Source organism: Rhinatrema bivittatum, chromosome 5, assembly GCF_901001135.1.
Source record: "Rhinatrema bivittatum chromosome 5, aRhiBiv1.1, whole genome shotgun sequence".
Lineage (NCBI taxonomy): Eukaryota > Metazoa > Chordata > Amphibia > Gymnophiona > Rhinatrematidae > Rhinatrema > Rhinatrema bivittatum.
Genome location: NC_042619.1, coordinates 133411601 through 133439034, shown reverse-complemented (window position 1 = coordinate 133439034; position 27434 = coordinate 133411601). Strand labels below are relative to the sequence as shown.

General features: G+C 42.3%; 1 protein-coding gene and 1 long non-coding RNA gene across 3 annotated transcripts in view; one reads left to right on the top strand and one right to left on the bottom strand.

Moving 5' to 3' along the window:
* Positions 1 to 27434, bottom strand: part of VWA8 (von Willebrand factor A domain containing 8) — a 745717-nt gene that overhangs the window by 288378 nt on the left and 429905 nt on the right.
* The window catches only part of LOC115092238, a 50851-nt gene continuing 26581 nt past the window's right edge, over positions 3165 to 27434 (top strand). Inside the window, exon 1 of one of the 2 annotated variants that reach the window (XR_003856955.1) lies at positions 3165 to 3254. This is a non-coding gene — a long non-coding RNA (uncharacterized LOC115092238). Of the gene's footprint in view, positions 3255 to 17106; positions 17231 to 27434 lie in introns of those variants that run through there. The other variant, XR_003856956.1, reaches the window with a different exon arrangement.

The following is a 27434-nucleotide window of genomic DNA, read 5'->3' as shown; positions in this document are numbered from 1 at the left end:
CAGCATGAAGTACCAGTACTTAAACAATAACAACCTTACCTACAAAAGAAAAGGCAATATTGAAAATATACCAGGCCCTGAAACACCAATACACCTATTAGGAAAATAGAACAAGCTAAACTGCTATAGACCCATACAAAGAAACTATACCCTACCAGAATTCTTCACCTATGTCACACATACTGTACATAGACAAATCCTCAGCAAATATAGCAAAAAAGAACATAAAGTATAAATAGAAATGTGAAAACATATACTGAACTGGAAACCACAAGCCAGACTCTATGCAATGCAACAATGGAAAAACAGAAACATCACCAGGACTCGTAAATCAAATAAAATCAAGAAATATAAATCAATCATAATAAACCATACTAATAAAAAGAATATTGCCACACAGATGACAAATAAACATCCAATTATTAAGAACTCATACAAAAAGTTTTAAAAATTTCCAAATAGCAATAAAATATTTCAAAATAGTAGACACATCAAATACCCAATAACTAAAATAAGAAGGGAACAATCCCCCACTTCCCACACCTGAAAACTTTAGATTTCCAGTCAACCTGAGCTTGTCGTGGATTAATGGGGGTTGACAAAAACTTTTTTCACCCCACCCAAGGCAGGCTCCCATTCTCTCTCACATACACCCACACCTCACCTGGGCAGGCTCCCATTCACGCATGCATGCACACAAACACTTATACCCCCATTCCCCCCAGGCAGTATCCCATTCTCACACATATACACACACACCCTACCCAGGCAGGGCATATAGGTCTTTCTTACTGCTTTGTTGCTGCCACCCAGTGCCTCCTTCCTTGAGGGAGAACAGGATTCTTTGCAGAGTTGTAAGAGTCTTTTCAATAGCTCCTCCTCATGTGCTAGCTAGCCCCACAATATTCAACACTTGCAGTGTTAGTACTTCCACTCTATGCTCATCTTGCAATGCACAAGTTGAGCATACAAGAAGTGCTAGTACCACGAGTGTTGAGTACTACAGAGCTGGCTGGCACACAAGGAGGAGCCGCAGAAGAAGCTCCTTCTTCTTTCAGTGATGTGCAAGCCTCTCTCTTCTGCCGCCAGTGGGAGGGGGTCTACTGGTGGCCACATGGACCTCTCATTGCTCCCTTTAATGGGCCCCTTCTGCCACCTTCCCTTCGACTGTGGATGGGTTGGGTTCTGCCCACAGCCCTCTCAGGCTTCTCTTTCTTTTCTTTGGCCGCAGATGGACACCAACAGCGTCTCTGCTTGGTGTATTTCTCCTTGGGCCTTTCCTTATCTTCAGCCATGGACACTGGACTGCTCTCCTTGTCTTCCCTGCCGGCTGAATGGGCTCCACAAGTAGCCTCTCTCTATCCTCAGTGGCGGCAGTGGGAGGCTCATGCTGCTAAGATTTTACCATAAATCTGTAATGAGTAAAAAGAAGCCTAAAGGGCTATTAGATGCACAAATTACTGATGCAGAAATGTGCACTAAAATTTATTCTGGCAAGAATTTGCAAAACGTTTCATATATATAGGAGGGATCTACGTACTGGCCTTGTTCCCAAGAAACCCAACATTCTGTTTAGATATATATTTAGCTCACACCATTTTATTGGTAGCTCAGTGCGAGTTATATTCAGGTATAATAGGTATTTCCCTTCTCCCAAAGGGCTTACAATCTAACTTTGTCCCTAAGACAATGAAGGAGGAAGTGATTTGTTCAAGGTCATAAGGAACATCTGCAGGATTTGAACCACTAGCTTCCCTAGTTCTCAGCCTGCTCTCTAATCACTAGGCTGCTCCTCCATCATTCATGAAATTTAAAAAATATGGGATCCATTAAGCACAGTTCAGAACTTAAAAAAATAGTTTTTTTAGGTTGGTCCCTACTTGGAATCATATAATATATTATCAGTTTCATGACAATATGCATAACCCTCAATATCCCTTGTCCCATATGCAAAATTTCTCTTTGATATCACTAAAATCTGGGGATGAGGCATACTGAGCATGCTCACACTTTAATGTCAACTCGATGTAGGGACAAAAAAGTTAAAATGCTTGGCAACATTTGAATTGCCACACTACCTCATTTAAATATGCCCCAAAGTGCTTTTGTGGCCCAAATTCACAGGAATCAATGGTAAAAAAGGAAAAGTTAATCAGAAATCTTGTATTCCTTGTGGGAAAAAAACACTTCAAAACCAAAGAGCCTGGTCACTGTCCAGAGCACCAATACCAGAAGACAAAAAGGACAGGGTATGAAACAAAGTGACAGGTGAATAATTATAGCAAAAGTGTAAATCCAGTTGACATTACTAATATGGGTGTCAGCAAGCCAGGAAAAAAGTGCAAAATCTCTCAAAGCAGAGGTATCCCGGTCTTCTCAATCATTTACCCACAAATGAATGGAAGCCCTAGAATACAAGCATTATTTTTACAGAAATATTTTGTTGCATTTAAGCAAACTGACCCAAAACAACTGAGGTCTGGAGATCCAGTTTGGAGTGACTTCCTTTTTAAGATAAGTTCCCCTGATGCAGACTTTACGAAAAATCGACTGATGTTGGGGCACATTTGTATAATTGATTTGTTGGACCAACAAGTGAATTGTTGATCCACCTACACCTTTTTTGAACCTTGACTGTGAGTAATTATTTGCATGCATGTGGAGTGCAAGTGTGAATGTATGAGATATAAAAGAAAGAGTATTAGAAAGAAGGTATAAAGATGTAAATGAAATTGAAAAAAGGTCTACATTAACATAAAAAAGATAATGTGAATTTTGCATAAGGAAATTTAGGTGTGAGAGTATATTCTGGGATTTAAAAGGCAAGTACTGTGATCCACAGTAAGAAAAGTGGCTCTTGCCCTTTAAAAACAGCTTTTGCATCAGAAATTTTAAACAATGCTTAAAAATAATGGAAGTTTTTAAAATGTTTTTGAAGTGCTATTCAATAAGTGTAAAAGAAGATGATTTATTTCAACAGAATAAAAATGTTCTACAATGTCAAAGCAATGGGAGTTGCATGACTGCAACTGCACTCTAGCCCAGGTTTACACCAGACAGACAGTAAATATATTCATATCTGAGGGTTGCCAGAGATGAATATAGAACATTCACAGTCCTCAGAAGGAAGGAATCCCAGCTATCAAATGACTGTGACAGCTACTGATCAGGCTCACAATAACTATGTACCAGATACTGGAATGATTTTTATTGTAATGGCTGGGCTATTTGGAGAAAGGGAACAAGAAAAACAGGTAAGGTCCTGAAAGGCACCTGGTACTGTAGCCTCAGTGGGAGCAGGTATCTACTGGGCAAGAAGACTTAGAGGATAACTTTCAAACAGCTATGTACACCCCTATATAAGCATGTATATGGTTGAATGAAAATCTGCTCCTGATTTTTCTAACCTGTGTGTATCTGATATATGCAGTAGGGATGTGCATTCGTTTGAAATAAAATAGGAAATAAAAACAGTATTTCCTATTTCATTGCAATTCGGGGGGCTGACGAAAAGATAGGAAAACCCATGAAATTTCATTTGGTTTTCTTATCGTTTTTGGGGGGGGGGGAGGGGGGGAGAAAGGGCACATTGAAAAAAAAACAAACCCCAAACCCACCCCAAATAATTGCAACCCTCCCACCCTCCTGACTCCCCAAGACTTGCCCTCCCCCCTCCCCCCCAAGACTTGCCGAAAGTCCCTTGTGGTCCAGCGGGGTCCCAGGAGCGATCTTTCCCTCTTGGACCGTCGGCTGCTTCTAATCAAAATGGCGCTGGTGGCTCTTTGTCCTTACCACGTGACAGGGGCTACTGGTGCCATTGGTTGGCCCCGTCACAGGGTAGGAGCAATGGATGACCCGTGCCATTTTTTAAGATGGCGCCGGCCGTCCATTGCTCCTACCATGTGACAGAGGCTGGCCAATGGCACCGATAGCCCATGTCACATGATAAGGGCAAAGGGCCACTGGTGCCATTTTGATTACTGACAGCCGTCGGTCCAAGAGCGGGGACTTTCAGCAAGTTTTTTTTGGGGGAGGGGGGGGAGTCGGGAAGCTGGAAGGGTTGTAATTAATTAAATTTGAAGGGTTGGGGTGGGTTTGGGTTTTTCGTTTCGGGGGAGCTGAAAAAAATCGGCCTGAACTGCGGGAAAACGAAATTTCCTGTGGCGGGCTGATAATCACATCTCTAATATGCAAGTTATAAACTACGTAAAAAATGTTTGAACAGTCTTTCTACTGAACTGCTGTACCCACAGAAGTAATAACGATATTTTCCTCTCTGGGGATGTTGTTGTTATAAGTAAAAAGTAACAGAAAAAGAAATATGTGCAAATGTACCCTGTATCTGACTTAGCTGAATAAGTAATGTTTTAAAACTTATCCAGCTAAGGAGCAACTTTGCTACTACTTAGCCGGATAACTCGTAACTTGTCCGGATACCTACTGCTTTCAAGATTTAGCCAGATAAATCGGATTTTATCTGGATAAGGAGCCTGCAACTGCTATACTCGCATATTTTTATGTCTAACTTTAAAATTATACATATGGAGATTTTACCTGCGTAATTTACAATCAATTACCCTCCGTAAGGCTCCAGGGGCGATCCGGATAACTATAGACCAGTGAGCCTGACTTCAATGCCGGGAAAAATAGTGGAAACTATTCTCAAGATCAAAATTGTAGAGCATATAGAAAGATATGGTTTAATGGAACACAGTCAACATGGATTTACCCAAGGGAAGTCTTGTCTAACAAATCTGCTTCATTTTTTTGAAGGGGTTAATAAACATGTGGATAAAGGTGAACTGGTAGATGTAGTGTATTTGGATTTTCAGAAGGTGTTTGACAAAGTTCCTCATGAGATGCTTCAAAGAAAACTAAAAAGTCATTGGGATAGGAGGTGATGTCCTTTCGTGGATTATAAACTGGTTAAAAGACAGGAAACAGAGAGTAGGATTAAATGGTCAATTTTCTCAGTGGAAAAGGGTAAACAGTGGAGTGCCTCAGGGATCTGTACTTGGACCAGTGCTTTTCAATATATATATATATATATATAAATGATCTGGAAAGGAATACGATGAGTGAGGTTATCAAATTTGTGGATGATACTAAATTATTCAGAGTAGTTAAATCATAAGCGGATTGTGATACATTACAGGAGGACCTTGCAAGACTGGAAGATTGGGCATCCAAATGGCAGATGAAATTTAATGCGGACAAGTGCAAGGTGTTGCATATAGGGAAAAATAACCCTTGCTGTAGTTAAACGATGTTAGGTTCCATATTAGGAGCTATCACCCAGGAAAAAGATCTAGGCATCATAGTGGATAATACTTTAAAATTGTCGGCTCAGTGTGCTGCAGCAGTCAAAAAAGCAAATAGAATGTTAGGAATTATTAGGAAGGGAATGGTTAATAAAAAGGAAAATGTCATAATGCCTCTATATCGCTCCATGGTGAGACCGCACCTGGAATACTGTGTACAATTCTGGTCGCCGCAACTCAAAAAAGATATAGTTGCGATGGAGAAGGTACAGAGAAGGGCAACCAAAATGATAAAGGGGATGGAACAGCTCCCCTTGAAGAAAGACTGAAGAGGTTAAGGCTGTTCAGCTTGGAGAAGAGATGGCTGAGGGGGGATATGATAGAGGTCTTTAAGATCATGAGAGGTCCTGAACGGGTAGATGTGAATCAGTTATTTACACTTTTGAATAATAGAAGGACTAGGAGGTATTCCATGAAGTTAGCAAGTAGCACATTTAAAACTAATCTGAGAAAATTCTTTTTCACTCAACGCACAATAAAGCTCTGGAACTTGTTGCCAGAGGACGTGGTTAGTGCAGTTAGTGTAGCTGGGTTCAAAAAAGGTTTGGATAAGTTCTTGGAGGAGAAGTCCATTAACAGCTATTAATCAAATTTACTTAGGGAAAAGCCACTGCTATTAATTGCATCAGTGGCATGGGATCTTCTTAGTGTTTGGGTAATTGCCAGGTTCTTGTGGCCTGGTTTGACCTCTGTTGGAAACAGGATGCTGGGCTTGATGGACCCTTGGTCTGACCCAGCATGGCAATTTCTTATGTTCTTATGTTTTATGAGTGTAGGTGGAGAGATTTTATAACAAGCGAGTAGCAATAAAATTACCTGTTTTACCAATTAGTCTACCAGTTTGCCCAGTCCTTCTGCAGGTCATCAAGACCCTCCTGGCTCTTCAGCCTCAACTCTCCCCTCCTTTCACCGAGATCCCCCACCCAGTTAGTATTTCACTTTTAAGACATTTACTATCACTTACTCCAGATATACAGCAGGTACACAAGTAAGCTGCCAAATCTATATGGGTAAATTGCTTCTAAAATAGTAACTTGCATGTGGAAATGTTCGCCCCTCTCTAGAACACCCCTGTTCTCTCATTTTTCACATGCAAATTTATTCATGGACCTCTACTTATGCATATATTTTGAGGTTTAAAAAATATGCTATTTACACATATATATGCTGATTTTTACGCATGCAACTTTTGAATTATTCATCTTTAAGAGTGTAATAACTTGAAGGTCAAACAATTGCCAGAATGGCTAAAAGGTGAGGTGAAAGAGGCTATTTTAGCCAAAAGATCTTCATTCAAAAATTGGAAAACAAATCCATCAGAAGAAAATAGGCTAAAGGATAAGCATTGGCAAGTTAAATGTAAAACATTGATAAGACAGGCTAAGAGAGAATTTGAAAAGAAATTGGCCATAGAAGCAAAAACTAACAATAAAAACTTTAAAAAATATATCTGAAGCAGAAAGTCTGCAAGGGAGTTGGTTGGACCATTAGATGATCAAGGGGTTAAAAAGGCACTTAGAGAAGATAAGGCCATCGCTGAAAGATTAAATGATTTCTTTGCTTTGGTGTTTACTGAAGAGGATGTTAGGGAGATACCCGATCCGGAGATGGTTTTCAAGGGAGATGATTCAGATGAACTGAACCAAATCATGGTGAACCTGGAAGATGTGGTAGGCCAGACTGACAAACTGAAAAGTATTAAATCGCCTGGTCCGGATGGAATACACCTTAGGGTTCTGAAAGAACTAAAAAATGAAATTTCAGACCTATTTCAATTAATTTCTAACCTATCATTAAAATCATGCATTGTACCTGAAGATTGGAAGAAGGTCAATATAACCCCAATATTTAAAAAGGGTTCCAGGGGTGATCCTGGAAACTATAGACCAGTGAACCTGACTTCAGTATTAGGAAAAATTGTGGAAACTGTTATAAAGAATAAAATCACAAAACATTTAGACAGACATGGTTTAATGGGACACAGCCAGCATGGATTTACCCAAGGGAAGTCTTGCCTCACAAATCTCCTACATTTTTTTGAAGGGGTGAATAAACATGTGGACAAAAGTGAACTGGTAGATGTGGTATATTTGGATTTTCAGAAGGCATTTGACAAAGTCCCACATGAGAAGCTTCTAAGAAAACTAAAAAGTCATGGGATAGGAGGTGATGTCCTTTTGTGGATTGCAAGCTGGTTAAAAGACAGGAAACAGAGAGTAGGATTAAATGGTATGTTTTCACAGCAGAAAAAGGTAAACAGTGGAGTGCTTCAGGGATTTTTCATATATTTATAAATGATCTGGAAAGGGGTACGATGAGTGAGGTGATCAAACTTGTGGATGACACAAAATTATGCAGAGTAGTTAAATCTCAAGCGGACTGTGATAAATTGCAGGAGAACCTTGCAAGACTGGAAGATTCGGCTTCGAAATGGCAGATGAAATTTAACATAGACAAGTGCAAAGTGATGCATATAGGGAAAAATAATCCTTGCTGTAGTTGCACGATGTTAGATTCTATCTTAGAAGTTACCACCCAGGAAAGAGATCAAGGCGTCAAAGTGGATAATACATTGAAATTGTTGACTCAGTGTGCTGTGGTGATCAAAAAAGCAAACAAAGTTAGGAACTACGTATTAAGAAGGGAATGGCAAATAAAATGATGATGTCATAATGCTTCTGTATCGCTCCATGGTGAGACCAAATCTTGAATACTGTATGCAATTCTGGTCATTGCATCTCAAAAACGTGCAGAGAAGGGCGACCAAAATGATAAGTGGCATGGAACGGCTGCCCTATGAGGTAAGGCTAAGGAAGTTAGGGCTGTTCAGTTTGGAGAAGAGATGACTGAGTTGGGGATATGATAGAGGTCTACAAAACCATGAAAGGACTTGAAAATGTTAATATAAATCTGTTATTTATCTCAGATAACAGGAGGACTAGGGATTACTTCATGAAGTTAGCAAGTAGCTCATTTAAAACAAATCAAAGAGAATTCTTTTTCACTCAGCGTATAGTTAAGCTCTGGAATTCATTGCCAGAGGATGTGGTTACAGCAGTTAGTGTAACTGGATTTAAAAAACATTTGGATAAGTTCCTAGAGGAAAAATCCATAAACTGCTATTAATTAATAAGCAATAGTAGCTTGAGATTTATTTAATGTTTGGGTACTTGCCAGGTACTTGTGACTTGGATTGGCCACTTTTAGGAACAGGATACTGGGCTTGATGGACCCTTGGTCTGGCCCAGTATGGCAATTCTTATGTTATGTTCTTATTACATTAAATATCCTGAGCCAGCCTGTTGGCTCAATAATCCTGCAGCATACTACCATCGGAGAGTCCCTGGTTCAATTCTCACAATGAGCCTTATGTAGACCAGATCAGCTATATCTGGAGATGTTGTAGAGGCAGTGTTCATAGCCCTTGGGGAGGGGAATGAGTCATGGTCATCATCAAGGGCAATATGTTGCTGGCTAGATTTAGAGCCTATGATACAGGGTTCTTGAAGGAATTCTCATGCATAGCTGTCAGCATGAGGATCATTGCTGCATTAAGCAGTCTAGGAACAGTGGGAGGTAGGGTTTATTAAAAAAAAAAAAAAAAAAAAGGAGAAAAATCCACAAATAGCTGCGATTGAGAGCTCATGGCACCAGAATCCCAGCACTGGTTCTGACTGAGATGGAAGGAAAAAGGAGGAACTACCAAGCCATAAAAAATCTTTTTTTTTTTTTTTTTTTTAATTTTTGAATCTCAAATGATGATATATTGTGATCATTGATCTCCAAATGTTCTCCGACCTGTGAATTCTCTCCTGATTTGTAAAGACTTGATTCAAATTCATGCTCAACCTGGAAATAACTCATATCTTGACAGAAGCAACTATCTTTAGAAACTCTATTCTCTTTGCTGATTTACTCCTTATCCCAAAAGCTTTCTGGATAAAGTCATCCACTGTTATTGCTTGCTCCAGCACAGCTGCTCTCTCCATCTGGTCAAATAATTTCATTTCCTTGTCCTCTGTAATGCTGAGTTAGTTCATGGCAAACAGACACTATTTGTCTCTTATTTCTCTTGTCCCAAACATCTATCCATCAGACCTCCACCTCCTCATCTCTTTCTCTTCCAATATCCTCCCCAAGGATGGGATACAATTCAGGCAGATCCTTCCTCCTGTCTTATGCAAGAATTTTTTTTTTTTAAGAACAATGCATATTTTTGCTATAATTCCAATAATGAGAAGGCTACATGATTGCAAAAATTGTGTTCTTTATGGCTGCTGTATGTTCTCTCAAAATGTATTTTTCATTCTTTTTGTATGAGTATAATACTTTCAGCATCTTAAAGTGACTAATATTGGAAATGGGTATTCTCAAAGTGTGAACCTCATTAGACATATTCCTCCAAGTCAGCCTGTGCTTTTTGTGGTTTAAAGAATGTTGATTGTATGTTATTGACTATAACTTTTTTACGTCCCTCTTTGCTATTTCTTCCTCTCTATTTCTTCTCCCCCCTCTAAATTATCTGCTGCCTTTATCATAAATCACCTATCAAGCACTAATCCAATAATTTACTCAATGGCCTTGTTGGGGTATGGATGGAATTTAGTTATACATGCTAACATTTGTAATCTGTTAAACAGGAGATATACGGAGAGAAGATGATAGCTTTTTCACTCACTAAAACATACTCCAATTTTAAGATAGAGAGGTAAAGAAAATATGGCAAGAGATCATTTTCTTTTTTTATTGGGATTTTTACTTTTACAATTACAAGTTAAAAACTTGTGCCAGGAACACAGGTTAAACAATAGAAACAAAAATATCATGAATTCCAATACAAAATTAGAAACAAGCCCAGTAAAACCTGATAGACCACATTAGTCCTAAAACCTTAACGAGGGGAGGAAAGAAGGAGAAGAAAGCAAATCAGACAAGAAAAAAATAAGAAAAAAAGAGAAAAAGGCACTGGCATAAATTGGTTGGATATACTCAAGTGACCACAATACTCACAAGATCAGTGCTAGCAAGCTTTTTCTGATCTAAGAAAAAATGTAGCTGGTCATGGGAAAAAAAAAGGTCTCTTACACCATCATATTTCAGAGTATATTTTCAGGGGTATCAAAGCAAAAAAATAGAAGCATCAAAAGCACATCTCCTGGCACATAGCAAGAAACAATTTTCTCCTATTGTGTGCAACTTTAGGAGCTGACCCACCTCTGGTAAGGGGAGGAGGCCACTTCTGCCGAGGTGCTCTACCTCTGGGGTGAGTGAGGGAAGGACAGGGGTAAGGAGGTGGGCTGGCAAGCATGATTTAAGAAAGGGCAGTCCACCCACTAGCCTTTTCTTCTTTTCGGCGGTTTTGGGTAAGGATTATGTCCTTTTCTTCCCTTCTACCTTCCTATCTCCTTTTGCCCAGCAAGGAACTGGTTTCCAGGCTGTACAAGCTCACAAGCAGCTTCAGTTAGCATGGGCCATGGCTTCCCTTCCATAAAAAATGTTGCCAAGTGCCCTGCAGGCCATGATTAGAGTAGGGTAGGATACGGTCTCTGATTCCCCTCATTAGGTGGGAGGAGGCAGCCACTCAGGCGTTGTTTAATATTAACCCAAAAAAAAAAGTACCCTTGAGGCTGTCTTAGCTGGTGGCAGCAACTGGTGTGGTTCATGCGGCCTGCATGCAGGCCCTCTGTGTGGCTTAGTAAGTAGGGTGTATCACTCCTTCTTCCTTCCCAAGGCCACGTGGCGGCCATGCTCCCAGCTGCTATCGGGGCATGCTGCATTAATAAAAAAAAAAAAAAAAAGAAAGAAAGAAAGTGAGCCAGCAGGCCGGCGACTCTAGTCTCCCCATCACATGGCGGGAGTGGGTTTCTGGCAGCCGTGCTCCCAAAAGGCAGGCAGAGATTGTGTGGTAGGGAGGGCAGATTCCAGAACTGTGCAGAGAGAATGAGAGCCAGTCACAGGGTGGTCTGGGTCGAGTGACTATCCCCCAAGCAGAGGGGTTGAGCAGCCAGTTGGGGGGAGACCTTGCTGACCACCATAGCTCTTGCCTGTGTGCACAAAAAAAAAAAAAAGACAGGTGTGCCACGCCAGTCATGCAAAGCAACCTGTCAGTTAGCATCCTTGTGTAGACTGTGGTGGTGATGTGATCAGCTACAATCACATTTGGCATGCTGGTTTCATAGTGCATAGATTTTCAACTTGGCTTCTATAAAATTGCATAAAAGAAAATATTTTGCTCACAGAGACAGTAACTTTCAAACCGGCATGAGGGCGCACATATGTCAGCCTGCACCCAGGGCCGCAGCTATACTATAACATATATGCGTATGTTATAAAATAATCTGGTCGCGCGCATATGTGTGCCAAATTTTAAATGGGTGCTTGCATGTGCACCGAATCCTGCTTCTACTGTGCAAATTAGTGGATTTTAAAAGGAGCGAGCACCCACGCCATTGCCATTTTACCAGTTTGTCCACCAGTTCACCCAGTTAATGTTGTGTTTTGGACATTGAAGCATAGGCCCTTGGTCGCTGCAAGAGATGGCACTTCCCACAGGGTGGAGCCCTGCGGGGACTTGTAGCGATAGGCTAGCTTCGAGCAGAGATGGATACAGAGAAAGTTAGTCTTTATTATACTGCAACGTAGATGGTAACCCGAGGAACAGGCAATGATCCCAGCCAGAAGAGGAGATGTCTGATGGCAATATTCCGTCTGAAGGCTGCAGAGTGGAAAAGGCAGTTATACAGTCTCACCAAGTCCTGAGAGGGAGATGGGTCCCGGTAGTGGTCCGAGAAGCGGGGTAGGCCGAGAACCTAGGCCTAGATGGAAAGGCCAATGAGAGTAGATCCGGTAGTGGCCGCGGTGTGGGGTAGGCCGAGGATCTTTGTGGAGAGAGATGAGACAATGCAGAGACAGAACTGGAGCGGTAGTACTCACTCTGATGCTGGCAGTTGAAGTAGGAGAGAACCCCCGAGGAGCAGAGGTCCAGGATGAAATAAGGTCCCCGTGGAGCGGGTACCTTAGGTGTCCTTGTAGGTGGTAGGCAACCCCAGGAGCTGGACAGGAGCGAGGCAAGGCCCCTGAGGAGTGGGTACATTAGGCGTCCTTGTTGGTAGTAGATAACCCCAGAGGGTGTAGAGGAGCAAGGCAAGGCCCCCGAGGAGCGGGTACCTAAGTCGTCCTGGAGTGAGAGTACACAGAGCGGAAGCATCTGGTAGCGAAGAGAGATCACCATGGAGGATTCCTTGCTAACTCATATTAGGAATCGTAAATGGAGTTTAAATACCTGAGCTTGTGACGTCATGCGGTAGGGACGCCCCTGAGGTTCCCGCCATGACGCACGTAAAGGACGGGGCTGCGCGCGCGTGCCCTAGATGACTCCGGGAGAAAGATAGCGAACGCAATTGCCCATACCGGACCGGGGATGCCGGAGGGGTCGGTGTGGAGAAGCAGAGGCAGCCATCCTCCTAAAAGGAACTGAGTCAAGCAGGAAAAAGGTGAGCAATAGATGGCGCAGTCGTCTGCGACTGACAGGCGCATCAGTTAACAGATAGATCCTCCAGACCCCTCTGGTTTGTTAGCCTACACTTCACCCAGTTACCCAAGTCCCTTTTAACCCCTCAGAAATGGCTCGATCCTTTTATTTATTTATTTGACTTATAAATCATCCATATCAGAAGTAAAGTTCCATGGCAGGGGAACTCAGTGCACACTGGGGTGCATAAGTATTTAAATGCACATCTCTGGTTTACACCCCAAAATGCCCATGCCCCGCCCAGACGATTCCCCTTTTTTCTTAAAACCTTTGGAGATGTGCGCACTGTTCGAGATACGCACCTATCCAGGTGGCTTTTAAAATCTGCTCTGTGTATGTAAGCCCGACTTATTTGTGTAGCCCCTAATTAATGCACATGCAAGGCTTTTAAAATTCACCTTATAACCTTTTCAAAATTAGAAGGAACACTGGCAGAGAACCCATGGGGTGCCCCCAGCAGGCAAGGGAAGAAAGCAGCCCTGGATTTGATAATAGACACCTGTTTTACCCATGCCCAGGGCAGGAAATATTTAAGGGCAGCTGGCTGGCTAAGATTGGCTACCTTATGGCGTACAATTCTGGAAACTGTACCATCAATTATATAGAAACATAAGAACTTGCCATGCTGGGTTGGACTGAGAGTCTGTCAGGTCCAGTGTCCTGTTTCCAGCAGTGGCCATATTCAGGTCACAGGTGCCTGGCGGGTTCCCAAACAGTGCATAGGTCCCATGCTGCAGTGATAACTAGTGGCTATTTCTTATGTTTACTTGGTTAATAACAATTTGACTACTTCTTCCACAGGAATTGAAGGCTTCAAGTGGCAGCCATGCTTTCCTGCTATGCCTTGCAAATCTTATTTATTTATTTATTTATTTAAAGGATTTATATACCGGAAGTTCCTGTATAATATACATATCACCCCGGTTTACAAGGAACAGTAACTATCGCTTCATTTAGCGGTTTACATTGAACATAATTAATCCAAGTAACAGAATAGTATATAATATTGCTAAACAGTTAATAAATAACATGCGAGTTAATAAGTAAATAACATGGTTATATGTTTGTCAACATGATTATATGTTTAAGTACAGTTCAGTATTGATCTCTTCAGGAAGATAAATGCTGAGAAAAAAACGGATAATATGAAAATGCCTTTCTTCCTGCTCTTAGCTCTAAGGGAATGCTTGTTTGAACAACCAAGTCTTAAGTTTCTTTTTAAATGTAGTGTGGCATGGTTCAAGGCGAAGGTCTGGAGGTAGCGAGTTCCAGAGTGAAGGGCCCGCTGTGGATAGAGCGCGTTTCCTCAGAGAGGATTTCGCCTGTTGGGTGATTAGTCTGTTCTGATATGCGCTTCTAGTCGGTTTCACGGATGTGTGTAGCTGAATTTGAAACGTTAAATTGAGCGGAGCTATGTTATATAAGGCCTTATGTATCATCATTAAGGACTTGAATTGGATCCTGTATTTAATCGGAAGCCAGTGGAGATGATGAAGGATTGGGGTGATATGGTCTCTTTTTTTTGGCATTTGAAAGAATTCTTGCCGAGGCATTCAGGACCATCTGAAGTGGTTTTGTGGTGCATGCTGGTAGGCCTAGAAGGAGCGAGTTACAGTAGTCCAATTTTGGGAGTATGATGGCTTGTAGCACCATGCGGAAGTCTCTGTATAGAAGGAGTGGTTTTAGTTTCTTTAAGGTTTGTAGTTTAAAGAAACATTCTTTTGTTATGTTACTAACAAATTTGTTGAGGCTGAATCCGTTGTCTATGATGACTCCCAGGTCTTTTACTTGTTGTGAAGAGGTATCCGGACTTTGGCTAGCGTTAGGATGTGTTGGTGGGACATAGTTTTCCGGTGCTATAATGAGGATTTCGGTTTTGTTTGTGTTTAAGACCAGGTTGAGGCTGGTGAGTAGGTTGTTGATAGCTGAGAGACATTTATTCCAGTGTGACATGGCTTTGTGTAGTGAGTCTTCTATAGGGATGAGGATTTATATGTCATCCGCATATAGGAAGTGTATTAGCTTGAGGTTGGTGAGTAATTGACAGAGCGGGAGAAGATAAATATTGAAGAGAGTCGGAGAGAGGGATGATCCTTGCGGTACTCCCCTCTTGGATTCGATGGCGTGAGACTCTTTGTTATTTATCTTGACCTTGTATGATCTGTTCTCCAAAAATGATTTGAACCAGTTGAATGCTGCTCCTGTAATGCCAATGTCCGTTAGGCGTTGGAGGAGGCACGGGTGGTTTACGGTATCAAACGCTGCTGAGAGATCCAGGAGAGCGAGGAGGCAAGGTTGGCCTTTTTCTAGATTAAAGATAATAGTGTCTGATAATGAGGCTAATAGCGATTCGGTATTCCTAGTCTTACGAAAACCAAATTGGTTTGAGGTGAGGATGTTGTTTTCTTCAAGAAATTCTGTAAGTTGTTTGTTAACAACTGTAAGTTGTTTGTTAAAATCTGCGCTTGAACCTGGCAGTGTGCTGCGGCACTCTCTGGTGCCCCTGCAATAAGGACATCAGCAGTAGCATTAAGTAGGTAGGAGACCCCTTTTCTCTGAATATGGATAATAATGCCGGCCTTCTTCTTCTATCTAGGGATAGAGAGCTAGGCCTTACCTTAGGCAGTACATGCATTGCACTCAGCACTTTTCTTGCAATCTTCCTTTTGGGCCTCCTTGTGAGTCCTTCCAACCTCTGTCCAGGCTGAGCAAGATGGGATGGCATGTGCTGAGCACGAGGTGTAATGAGCTCTGTCAGCCACATGCAGCAGCTTAACTATCTAACCGACCCAGCAGCCTAAACCATATCAACTTCTCCTGTGCTTGTATGTAGAAGGAACTGGTCTTGTCCTTGATGGTAGTCGAGTTCCATTCATGCTGTTCTTTAGTTTGTGAGGGAGTGCGCTCAATGTGTGTGCATTTGAGCCTGGGTCTTGACTGGCTGCAGGTGGTAGCCATATTTTGGGGGCCAGTGAGCCCAATGGGGAGGGTTTTCCACGTTATGTTCAGATCAACCCCATATACAGAATTGGGAACTCTTTTTTTCCCATCATCTCGGAGCACTAACATAAAAATACAGCAGAAAAGACCAAAAGATTCACCCAGTATGCTCAGTAAGTTTCTTACGGTAGTAACTGCTGCTCCATGCCGGTTATCCCTTTACATTAATACAGTAATATTTACAATGAAACCATGCAACGGTGAAACACATAACAAAATTACTGCTAGCAAAATGTTTTGGGTGAGCAGTCTTCTTGATAATTCAGACAATGCTGTGTGAATGCGCTTTGCTTGGGATACTGCTCTTGCTACAATCCTGCAGGAACCATGCTGGAGGCTGTGGGGACATCCATTTGTTGGTAAACTGTCTTGTTAGCTAATGTCCTTATTTATACTTCCTCTGAAGTTCTTATGATATGGGTATAAACATATCGCAGCATGCTCAGCAGTTCTTTCGAATCTTTCGAATGACCTCAAGTCATTGCACATTACAGGGCATGTGCAAGAAAAGGGTAGCTGGCATATTAGTGAAAAGTGTGCATACACCATGCAGAGTATGTCAGCTGCCATCCTTATTAAAGGGCTTTACCAGCTCTGATGGAGAGCCACAATTGGACCAATTCTCTACTTTTGTGGATTGCTTGGAGTAATACAAGCATGCATGGTGTGTATACCTATTGAAGCTACCACCTCAACAGGGCTAGACTGGACTTTTCAACATCTAGTGCCTCAATTCACTGCAGCAACATTCAACAGATTGAATGGTGGAGAAGCTGCCTGATTGTCATTGGCACTGTCCTTCAGTAATTATTTTGGTGGGCAATTTTTTCAGGTATGGTAACTATGCTTTCCTGGTATTAATGTTGGTGTAGTAGGCTACACTGTAGTGAAACTGGTACAGCAACAATGCAAGGTAGACACGCCACCATCTGCTGTCTAATATAGATTTAATATTTTTCATACAGTATTGCAGCTCTTGCCCCATTTCTGGCAGATACTTGTTCCTGTGTTGATCCTATTTTCTTCCTCACTGGTCAGCTTAAGGACAGGCCATCCCACTAGAACAATATTTCTCAGGTCAGAAAATCTGCATTTTATTGAACAATTCTTGCTTATTGTCTCAGTTCTCTCAGCTCATGTCCAATCACTATTGGACTTCTGGATTGGGTAGACCAGGGACTACACCTTCCAGCACCGGCACATCAGCATCGTGTGTGTGTCACCTTTTCTTCTTTTTTTTTTTTTTTTTTTAACAGATCATTTGCGATTCACCCTTGGCAGTAGCACAGATGTGAGACTTCAGACAGCACACACATGTCCAGTCATACATTGGCGAAGCTATGAAATTCGGTCAGCTCTGCATCTTCTATGCAAACTGGTAGATATATTACAGCATTTTAGGTATTTTCGGGAGACCTCCAATAAAAGTAACTTTTCATGCCAGTTTATCTTCCTCAAGCAGTTGCTGCAGTAAATTGCCTTATTTGCCAGACACGACAGTTCTTTAACTGTGCATGCAGCAGTCGTAATAGATTGTGGAGCATCAGTGATATATTGTGGTTAGTTTCCTCATTTTGGCAGGTGAATGCAGGTGCGAAGTGTAAGCACCACTATTCTAATCCATAAGGTATATACATAAGCTTTAAGGATCTTTAAAAAGCAACCCTGTAGGAAGCCATATGATATCCCTGAATTCAATGATGTGAATGTAAGCTCTCTGCAAGATCCCACAGCTCTTCCAATCTTGTTCTATATGATATCTAATATTATTTTCATACTACAAGTTCTTCAGACTCAGTGCTATGCAATTTGGCAGATATATTCTTACAAATCACAATTTGTATGGACATCTCCTTCTCCTTAACCACGTAGTCTACATTCCTATTGCTTTTCGTTGCAAGAGTTCTATTTTGCATCTCAGATGGGCTATGGCATTCTCTTCACAGAAACTTTTTTCCCACCATGAAATTTGGATTCTCTGCACCTGTACTCAAGGATGGACCCATCATCTTATCCGTTTTCTTCATGGTCCCCACATTAATTCACTTCAGTCCCTTAGTGACATATGCTATTCAATTTTCTGGGGTGGAAATGTGCTTGCTGGATTCCTTATGGATCAAGCAATTCAGGGACATTATATTCCCCTTTATTACTGCATGCAGCATATCCCTAATAATTCACCCCTTAGGCTTTGGGAGGGGGGCTTGGACTGGTGTGTGGCAATATACAGCATGTCCTAGCATTCCTTAATGTAGACAAGAGCTTATCTTAGTGACAACCTGCAATTATCCTCTGGTGTTTTGGAGGAGCTGTGCTATCTATGCAGTAGTTTGACAATAGATGTTACTATTCCCGAATGACAATCGCATTGTTGGTACCAATCTGTTACGAGCGTGCGCGGGCGCGGTCATCGTAAGCGGGTGGTGAGCCCTTGGGCCACGGCAGGACTCAAGGAGGAGCCCCAAGCCACACCGTGGGAGGTGAGCTGAGCAGGCATGGTGAGCCAGGCAGGCAGGAACAGAAGCAGGGAGTCCGACCCTCAGCCGGACCTGCATGCCCATGGTAGCCAACACGGGGAAGTTGACTAATGAACGGTCCTCCGACTGTTCCCGGCCCTTTCGGACCTGCCGCAGGGAACGGCAATGGGCAGCAGGCCGGACAGAGGCGAGGGCAGACAGAGTCCTTAAACAGAAGACATCAGACGGGGCAGAAGCAGGCTGAAGCAAGACGGAGACATCAGGACAAGGGCTGAAGCGAGACACAGGAAGGATCCAGGCGAGCAGGAACTCCGATGCTGGGATACTCACATCCGAAGCCCCCTCGGCTGGCAGAAGCTCAAGAGCCCGTGGGACGAATCCCTCCTGTTGGCCACTCCAGGGCCCAACAGGACAGAAGGCTCAGGAACCAGACGAGGACGTAGGTCAAGGCAGAGACAGGAAGACATCCGGGCAAGGGCTGAAGCAGACACTGTAGACAAGGCTGGACGGAAACATGGCACTGTCCATCAGGGCGCCCTACTCAGCCCACCCGTGGGACTGAGTCGCGGACCACCCTGTCCCAGACGCGCCCTACACAGCCCAGGAAGGCTGGTCGCGGACCACGCTGAGAAGGAGGGTGCAGGGAAACTCCAGGCGAACAGGAACTCCGATGCTGGGATACTCACATCCGAAGTCCTTACGGCTGGCAGGCACAGGAACAAACATCTAGGCAGAGACACTGGACAGGGATCCATCAAAGCATATGATGATCACGGAAGACCTGGATCAGCAAGGATACAGACGACTGTAGGACCTGATCCGCAGGCCTTTTGCAAGTGAACAGAAAGTCCTTAAGTACTGGAGGTAGAAGGCAACTCCCTGGGAGGAGCTTGCCAGGACCGCCCACCGCTGGTCCTATAAGTCAGGTGGAGAGCTGCGGGCCAGCCCCTAGGAGAAGGGCGTCGCCAAACAGGAAGTCCAAACGCTGGCAGGCAAGCCACAGGCACAGCTAGGCCTCTCAGGCCCTGGAGCAAGTCCCGGATGGAACACAGGCGAGGCCCAGGCTTCAGAGCGGCCTCCGGAGGAAGGTAAGAGACCTCCTGTAGCGCAGCAACAGGGGGGATCGCAACACAATCTGCAGTTTTTCTCCCTTGGTTTGCTGGCTCAACAGCACGTTTTCCCAAGTTTTTCACCATGAGCCTCAGTGGGCTTTGCAGCTTAAGGCAGCATTACAGATGCTATGCCCTGGCCATAGCTAGGTTGGTGGGGTGCCCATGGCAAGTGAGGTGTCACTACTGTGGGAGTTGTGGCTCAGCTGACCACATCCTGGGGTGCACGGCATCTTCAATGTTTTGAAAGCTGGCCACATGTAGACAAACAAGTAAAGAGGTATTCTGCTTCTACATTGGGTGGGTAGGAGTGAAATGTCAAGTCTTTGGCTTTGACAGCTGGGATTGACTTCTTAACCACCCTAAATTCCATTGGCATGTTTAATGAATGACCGCTGCTCTTTTATGGACCAGGGCCTCGATGCACCGCAGAGAACTTCGTCAGTGATCAAGGATCCAATTGTAGGATAACTGAGGGCCGAGGTTTCAATGTCCCTGCATCCCCCAACAGTGCTACACTGCTGTGGCATGATACCATGGAGCATTTTGTAGACTGAGGCGAGGCTTTGATGGCCCTGTGGTCCCAATGGAGCATGATCCTATAGAGCAGTTGGTGAATTGAAGTTTACAAGGTGAGGGCATTGTGACGCTGGGGATTGCCAACAAGATAGAAATTAGTAAAGCATGTTTAGTAATTGAAAGATTATATGCTTTTGAGTTGTATGCATTGACCTATGCTGTGGCCATCCATCCAATAAAGAACTTCTTTGCGAATGTTGGTGTGACAGAGTGTCTCTCACAAATGTAATAGATGCAGTTGGGGGGGAGGGGGGGGAGAGTGAGATGAGTGGTTATTCATGGGTAGGCAACAGGAGGCAGTTCTCCGCACCTGAGATGATTGAGTAACAACTGGAAATATCAAAATCTTTTCTCCCATAAACATAGCTTAATTTTTATGGAAAAATAATCTCATAATCATATTTAAATTCTACTGAAATACAAAAGATGCTAATAATGTAGATCTTTCCTCCTCTGACTGTGTGGAGCCCTCCAAAATCACAGATATATCCAAACTATCTGAGGAAATTGGGCATCCTTCAAGCATCCCCTTTAAGCCTTCTCCTCATCTCCCTCCAGGCAAGAACACTTTATTTAAAGGAGGACAATTTCCAGCAGAAAGACCCAATATTTCTATAAAGAATGTCTTCAATGAATCTCCTCACAGAAATTCTGAATACTGGGGGAAGTTCAGGAAGCTTAAGTTAAGATGCTTGGCACAGTTTCCCATTTGTTCAATTTCCTTATGAATCATGTTTTATCTTGTATTACAGCTATATTCATATTTTTAATCTCATGTACTTCCTTCTCAATGCCTTTCATTTTCCCCATAAGCTTATGAGACCCCTCGGATTGATTATGGACAAGTCCCAACAGTTTTAACCAGCAAAATTAATATCAGACGCACATTTGGAGAGAGACAAATCAAAGCTTATCAGCATAATCCAATTATTTTCTAAAGTGACAACTGGTGGCTTATCAAGGGGTAGCAACGTCTTGCTGGCTAACTTGACTGTAGACTCAGACTCAGTCCTGGGACTCACAGGGCTTTCTTCAGCATCAACTCCCACTTGCACTCACAGTCCTGTAGCACCTAGCCAAATGCATTGCCTCTTTCTACTGCTGTAGCACTTTGCAGCCCCCTCCTGCAGGACTCCAGCCCCTCCTTCAGTTTCCTGTGCAATGCATCTCAGCCCTTGCCAGTGGCACGGTCCAGGAAGCTTAGCGACACTTCTCCCCCAAGCTGAGCTGATTTTCCTTCCAGTGGGATCTAGCTGCTCCAGACAAACGACTGGCAAAGCCATCTAAGGCTGTCGGTTCAAAGGGATAATTTTGCAGTCTCCCTGACTTCAAATCAGAAGAAACAACAGAGGTAACCCCCCCTCCCCACTCAACTGGTCATGCCGACATCCTGATTCCCCCCCTGGCCTTCAAGAGATTTATAAAGAAATAAGCCCTCAGCAATATATTTGGCTAACATTCGACAGGATTTATGCATGTTTGGGATCACCACAAATAAAGAATTGTTCAAATGTGGATAGTTTAAAAATGTGCTCATGTTTTTTCACTCAAACTATTTTACTATTTAAATAAAAGACAGGGTTAACTATGTGGTTAATATAATATTTTTATGCTTTTGGCATCTTACATGAAAGCTTAATAGGTGGGAAGGCCATTGGTTCACAATATAAAAATCTGCAAAACAGGAATCAGGATAAAAAGGAAATGAAAATAAGATTCTGGTATTTCTTTTAGAGTTTCATATGCATGATAGATATCAAACTAAGGGCCTGATTCATTCAGCTTATTTCCTATACACACAGAATGGAGAAAAACCTTGATGAATCAGGCCATAAATGCCCTATATATTCAGTTGAAAAACCAAAAAAAATACAACAGAACACAATTAGTAGGGGAGTCTAAGTAGTTTGATTTGGCTGCTAATTGATCATTAGATGAATCAAGGAATGAGATCCACATTTCTTCAGGTAATGCATAAGATATTATTAAAACACAAACTCACATTTCCTTAGAAAGATAAGTTAAGGCTGGAGTGTCAGCTTTGAGTTTCACTTTTGACCTAGCCCAGACTATGGCCATTACATTTTTACTTAAGTCACTTTGGGGCCGATGCAATAAATTTGCATCGGCCCCAAACAGTCAGCGCCCGCTGAACAGTCAGCGCCCGCTTTCTTAATGCATCCCAGGCGCCCCCAAGGGGGGCGCCATGCAATATTTAAATTAGGGGGTCACGTTAGTAAGGAGGCGTTAGGGTTGCTTGCATGCCCCTAGCGCCTCCTTGCTAATGCGAACCCAATCAGCGGCGTCAGTCCATCGGTTAGGAAAACTGACGCCGAGTTTATTGGCATCGGTTTTCCTAAAAGCCACACAGCTGCACAGCCAGGGGGTTCAGAAAATAGACACTTGTCATTTGAGCGTCTGTTTCCTGCACCCAACTGCCAGTGTTTTTTTTTTTTCTCTATTTTTTAACTTTATTTAGTTTCACTTTTCCTCCTACTTAATATTGCAACGATATTAAGTAGGAGGCAGTACAGAAAATAAGTTTTTTCTGCTTTTCTGTACTGGTTTAAGGAGCGCTCAGCAATTAACGCCTGCTTCAGGCAGGCATTAATTACTGAGCGCTAGATTGTTTCCTAGACTCACATCTGTTTTTTTTTTGCATCTGGAGTGAATGCTAACAGCCTCAATCACATGCATTTGCAAGTGATTAGCGCTATTAGATTCACTCCGCGTCGGACGCACCTTGAATAGGCGCTAATCCCCTTATTGCATTAGGGGATTCATTAGCGACTATTCAACCCGTGTCTGACTGCAGGTTATACAGTGCGCTTGGCTGAACGCACTGTTTTGCATCGGCCCCTTTGTAGGGTCTTTTCTATTACATAACAGCACAGCAGCAATGTAATCTATTTTAAGCCTAGAACATCTACATTAATTGTGAAAGATTTGGCAAAAAGATGGTAATAGAGCTTTCTGGTAGTTGTATTAGTTCTGGAGAAAACTGGGATCTTTATAGTTTTGGCTATCTGAAGGATGTGAGGTCTCGAGTTCATGTACTATGGATTTTTTTGTTGGCTTTTTAGTGATTTGAAGTTTAATAAACGTGGATAATGGTGAGCCAGCAGATGTAGTATAGTTACATTTTCAGAAGGCGGCTGACAAAATCTCCCATGAGAGACTCCTGAGAAAGTGAACAAGTCATGGGATAGGAGGCAATGTCCTGTTGTGGACTGCAAACTAGTTAAAAGAAAGGAAGCAGAGAATAGGACTAAGTGGTCAGTTTTCTCAGTAGAGAAAGGTAAACAATGGAGTACCTCAGGATCTGTACTGGGACTGGTGCTTTTTAAATGATCTGGAAAAGGGAATAACAAGAAGTGATCAAATTTGCAGATGACAATATTATTCAGAGTTATTAAATCATAAGCGGATTGTGAAAAATTGCAGGAGGATCTTATTGGACTAGAAGACTGGGCAAATTAAATGACAGATGAAATTTAACATGGACAAATGCAAAGTGAAACACATGGGAAAAAGTAACCCACCACTGTAGTTACACAATGTCGGGTTCCATAGTAGGAGTTACCACCCAGGAAAGAAACATGGGTGTTATAGTGGGCCAATACTTTGCTTTTTTGACTGTTGCCACACTGAACCGAGGATTTCAAACAGAATGTTAGGAATTATTAGGAAAGGAATGGAGAATAAAATGGTAATGTCATAATGCCTCTGTATTGCTCCATGGTAAGGCCGTATTTAAGAGTACTGTATATATCTTGAATGACTTTTGAGGGGATATTATGAACCTTTCTTTTGTAGGTCTAGTAGGTGTGTTATATAAATTATGGGGGACTTGCTGGGGGGTAGGGGTGTTGCTTGGGGAGAGGGAAAAGACACTTGAAGGAATAGCGGTACTGGTAAGAGTCCACCAGTGTTCCCAAATTGTTCAATTTTTATGTTGTTTTTTTTTCTTCTTGTTCAAAAATTAATAAAAAAGATTTAAATACAAAAGATAATAGAAGGACTAGGGGGCACTCCATGAAGTTAGCAAGTAGCACATTTAAGACTAATCTAAGAAAATTATTTTTCACTCAACGCACAATTAAGCTCTGGAATTTGTTGCCAGAGGATGTGGTTTGTTCAGTTAGTGTAGCTGGGTTTAAAAAAGGTTTAGATAAGTTCTTGGAGGAGAAGTCCATTAACTGCTATTAATCAAGTTGACTTAGGGAATGGCCTCTGCTTTACTGGCATCAGTAGCATGGGATCTTCTTAGTGATTGGGAACTTGCCAGGTTCTTGTGGCCTGGTTTGACCTCTGTTGGAAACAGAATGCTGGGCTTGATGGACCCTTGGTCTAACCCATCATGGCAATTTTTTATGTTCTTATGAGAACTGTGTGCAGTCCTGGTCATCATATCTCAAAAAAGCTATAGTTGCATTGGAAAAGATACAAAGAAGGAAGACCAAAATGATAAAGGGGATGGAATGGTTCCTGTATGAGTAAAGGCTAAAGAGGTTGAATCTGTTCAGTTTGGAAAAGAGATACCTGAGGGGAGCTTTGACAGAGGTCTGAAAAATGAGTGGAATAAAATGGGTAAATGTAAATCGGTTATTTACTCTTTCAAAAAATACAAACACAAGAAGGCACTCCATGAAGTTGGTAAGTAGCACATTAAAAACCAAATTAGAGAAAATTATTTTTCACTCAATGCACAATTCAGCTCTGGAATTCATTACCAGAGATTGTGGCTAAGGCAGTTAACATAGCTGGGTTTAAAAAAGGTTTGAACAAATTCCTAGAGGAGACGTCAAACTAATATTAACCAAGTAGATTTAAGAAATAGCCACTACTTCTCACTGCGCAATAGTGGTATGGGATCTGTTTACTGTTTGGGATCATGCTAAGTATTTGTGACCTGGACTAGCAACTGGTGGAAACAGGATACTGGGTTTGATGGACCCAGTATGGCAAGTTCTTATGTTTTTAACTACAAACTTAAAAGAAAAGGTCCAGCAATGCATTATTTTCAGTCCAAGACAATCTGAGGCATCAGGCCTGTGATACAAATCCAGATCTCTTGCCTACAGTACATAGTGATATATAGGTGTCATTGGGAAAATTGCCAGGAACATTTTTTCATGTTGGATATGTTCTGAAAAGCATCTCATCTGTACAATTTTGGTAGTACTTTCCTTTTACTTTCTCATCAATTTCATATTTAATTTTCCAAGTTCTACAACTATCTGATTAGAAATATCTATGTCAGTGATAGGCAACTCCAATCCCGGAGTGCCACAAACAGTTCTGGCTTTCAGGATATCCAGAATGAATATGCATGAGATATAGTTTCATGCACTGCCTCCACTATATGCAAATATATCTCATGCATATTCATGATGGATGTTCTAAATATCAGACCTTTTTGTGTTGCATATTAAGTTTTACATTTTGTGTTTTTATCACTAAATAAATGTGGTGTCAATTATCAAAGGGGGTATTAGACACCTAAATCATTCCCTTTGAAAACTGAGTAGCACTGAATGTCTACATTTAGAATCCTAGAGAGTACACGGCAAGAAAGGCAAAGACAGGGCAAGGAAAAAGGTTAGGGACATAGCACTGATGCTAAAAAATAGGCACCTAGTTTAGACTCCAAAATCTAAGCAAATGAACTGCAGATCTAAATTTAGCACCCTAACGAAGACATTTACAAAAGGATATACGCGCATATAATTGGACTTTACATGCGTAAATGGGCTTTTGAAAATTGCTACGATATGCGCTACTTTTACGTGTGTAACTCCTTTGAAAATTCACTCCTAAATTTTAGAACCCCTAAATTTAGATACATTTTCAGCCAAAAATTTAGAAACCTAAGTTCAGCTGTAAATCTACCTGAATTTAGGGACCTAATTTGGGGACTGATACCATTAGAGACATCCCCTACGCCATGGAGCATAAATCTAGTACAATAAATAAAAAATTTCAGGAAATGTTTTATTATAATGAACATGAGAGATAGATCTGGAAATTGAAGGCATAAAGATGGTATTCAAGGCCAAGAGAGGCGACACAGACAGAGTACCAAGAGAACAAGTGTAGAAAGAAAAAAGGGTCCAAAACAGATCCCTGGAGCTTCCAACTGATAATGGAATAATGATGGAAGAAGATCTACCAAGGGATATACTAACGGTATGATGGGAGAGGTAAGAAAAGAACAAAGAAAGAAGCCAAGTGAGGACAGTACTATGTAGCAGATGTTGAATAATAATGTTGAAAGCCATGGATAGGTCAAAGAGGATGAAGACTGACTAAAGAACCCTGGCCATAAAGTGGTCACTGGAGACTTTGGCAAGGATTGTCTCCATGGAAGTCAGATTAGAGAGGATTAAATATAGCTTGAAATGCAAGAAAGTCAAGGCAGAGGAGGAAAATATCAAGCTCAAGTAGATTAGATGTGGAGGAGTGTGATGGGACAAAAGCTAACAGGATAAGTAGGGTCCAGTGAGGTTTTTTTGTTTTTTTTTTAAGAATAATATGATCTTAGCATATTTAAAATGGCAGGAAAAGTTGCACTAGAAAGTGATAAGAATAAATTGAGGATATGACAAATGAATGGGGATGACTGCAGGGACACTGAACTGATGAGTTAACTGGGAATGGGGGTCAGAGGAACAAGCAGTGAATTTGGAGGAAAGAGCAAATGTGCAGTCTGTGATTTCAGAGAAGGAAGGAAGAGTGGTAGAGGTTAAGGAAAGGGAAGAGAAGTGAATTGGTAGAGGGGATCCGATGGAGAACTAAAAAGGAATCTTGTGAACTTTACTCTAGAAGAAAACATCTGGACAGAGACCAAAAGGGAATAGGAGGGAGGTAAGTACAGTGAAGAGATGGGGGGAGAGGGCAAGGTGTGTCAGATGGACATAGAAGACTTGCTCAGTGAGGACAATAGCAGACTGGAAGGAGGTGAACATGAATTTGAAATGTACAAAGTCAGCATGGGAATGGGACTTGACCAGACACATTCTGTAGAGTGAATCCAGGTACGCAGGAGATGAACTTTGGAAGAAAGTCAAGGTTGAGGTTTAGAAATGCCTTACAAAATAGGGGAGAAGTGGGGTGAAACTAACCCGTGAGCCCGGTTTCCAAATTGGGGAGGGCTTCCCACCAGAGCAGAGAGAGGTGGAGAGGGTCCGTGACCGGAGCTTCCAAGTCCTGGGATGCCTGCCGCCACTGAGACCTCAAGGCCCATTGAGGGTTCCTCATGTGGAGGCGGGCCAAGGGGGTTACGTGGACGGAGGCCACCATTTGGCTCAGCAGGCGGAGCAGTAGGCAGGCTGGCAACCTCTTGCTGTTGTGAACGAGGGTGGCCAGCGAGGAGAGGGTGACTGCCTGGTCCTTGGGCAGGAAAGCCTTTGCTTGT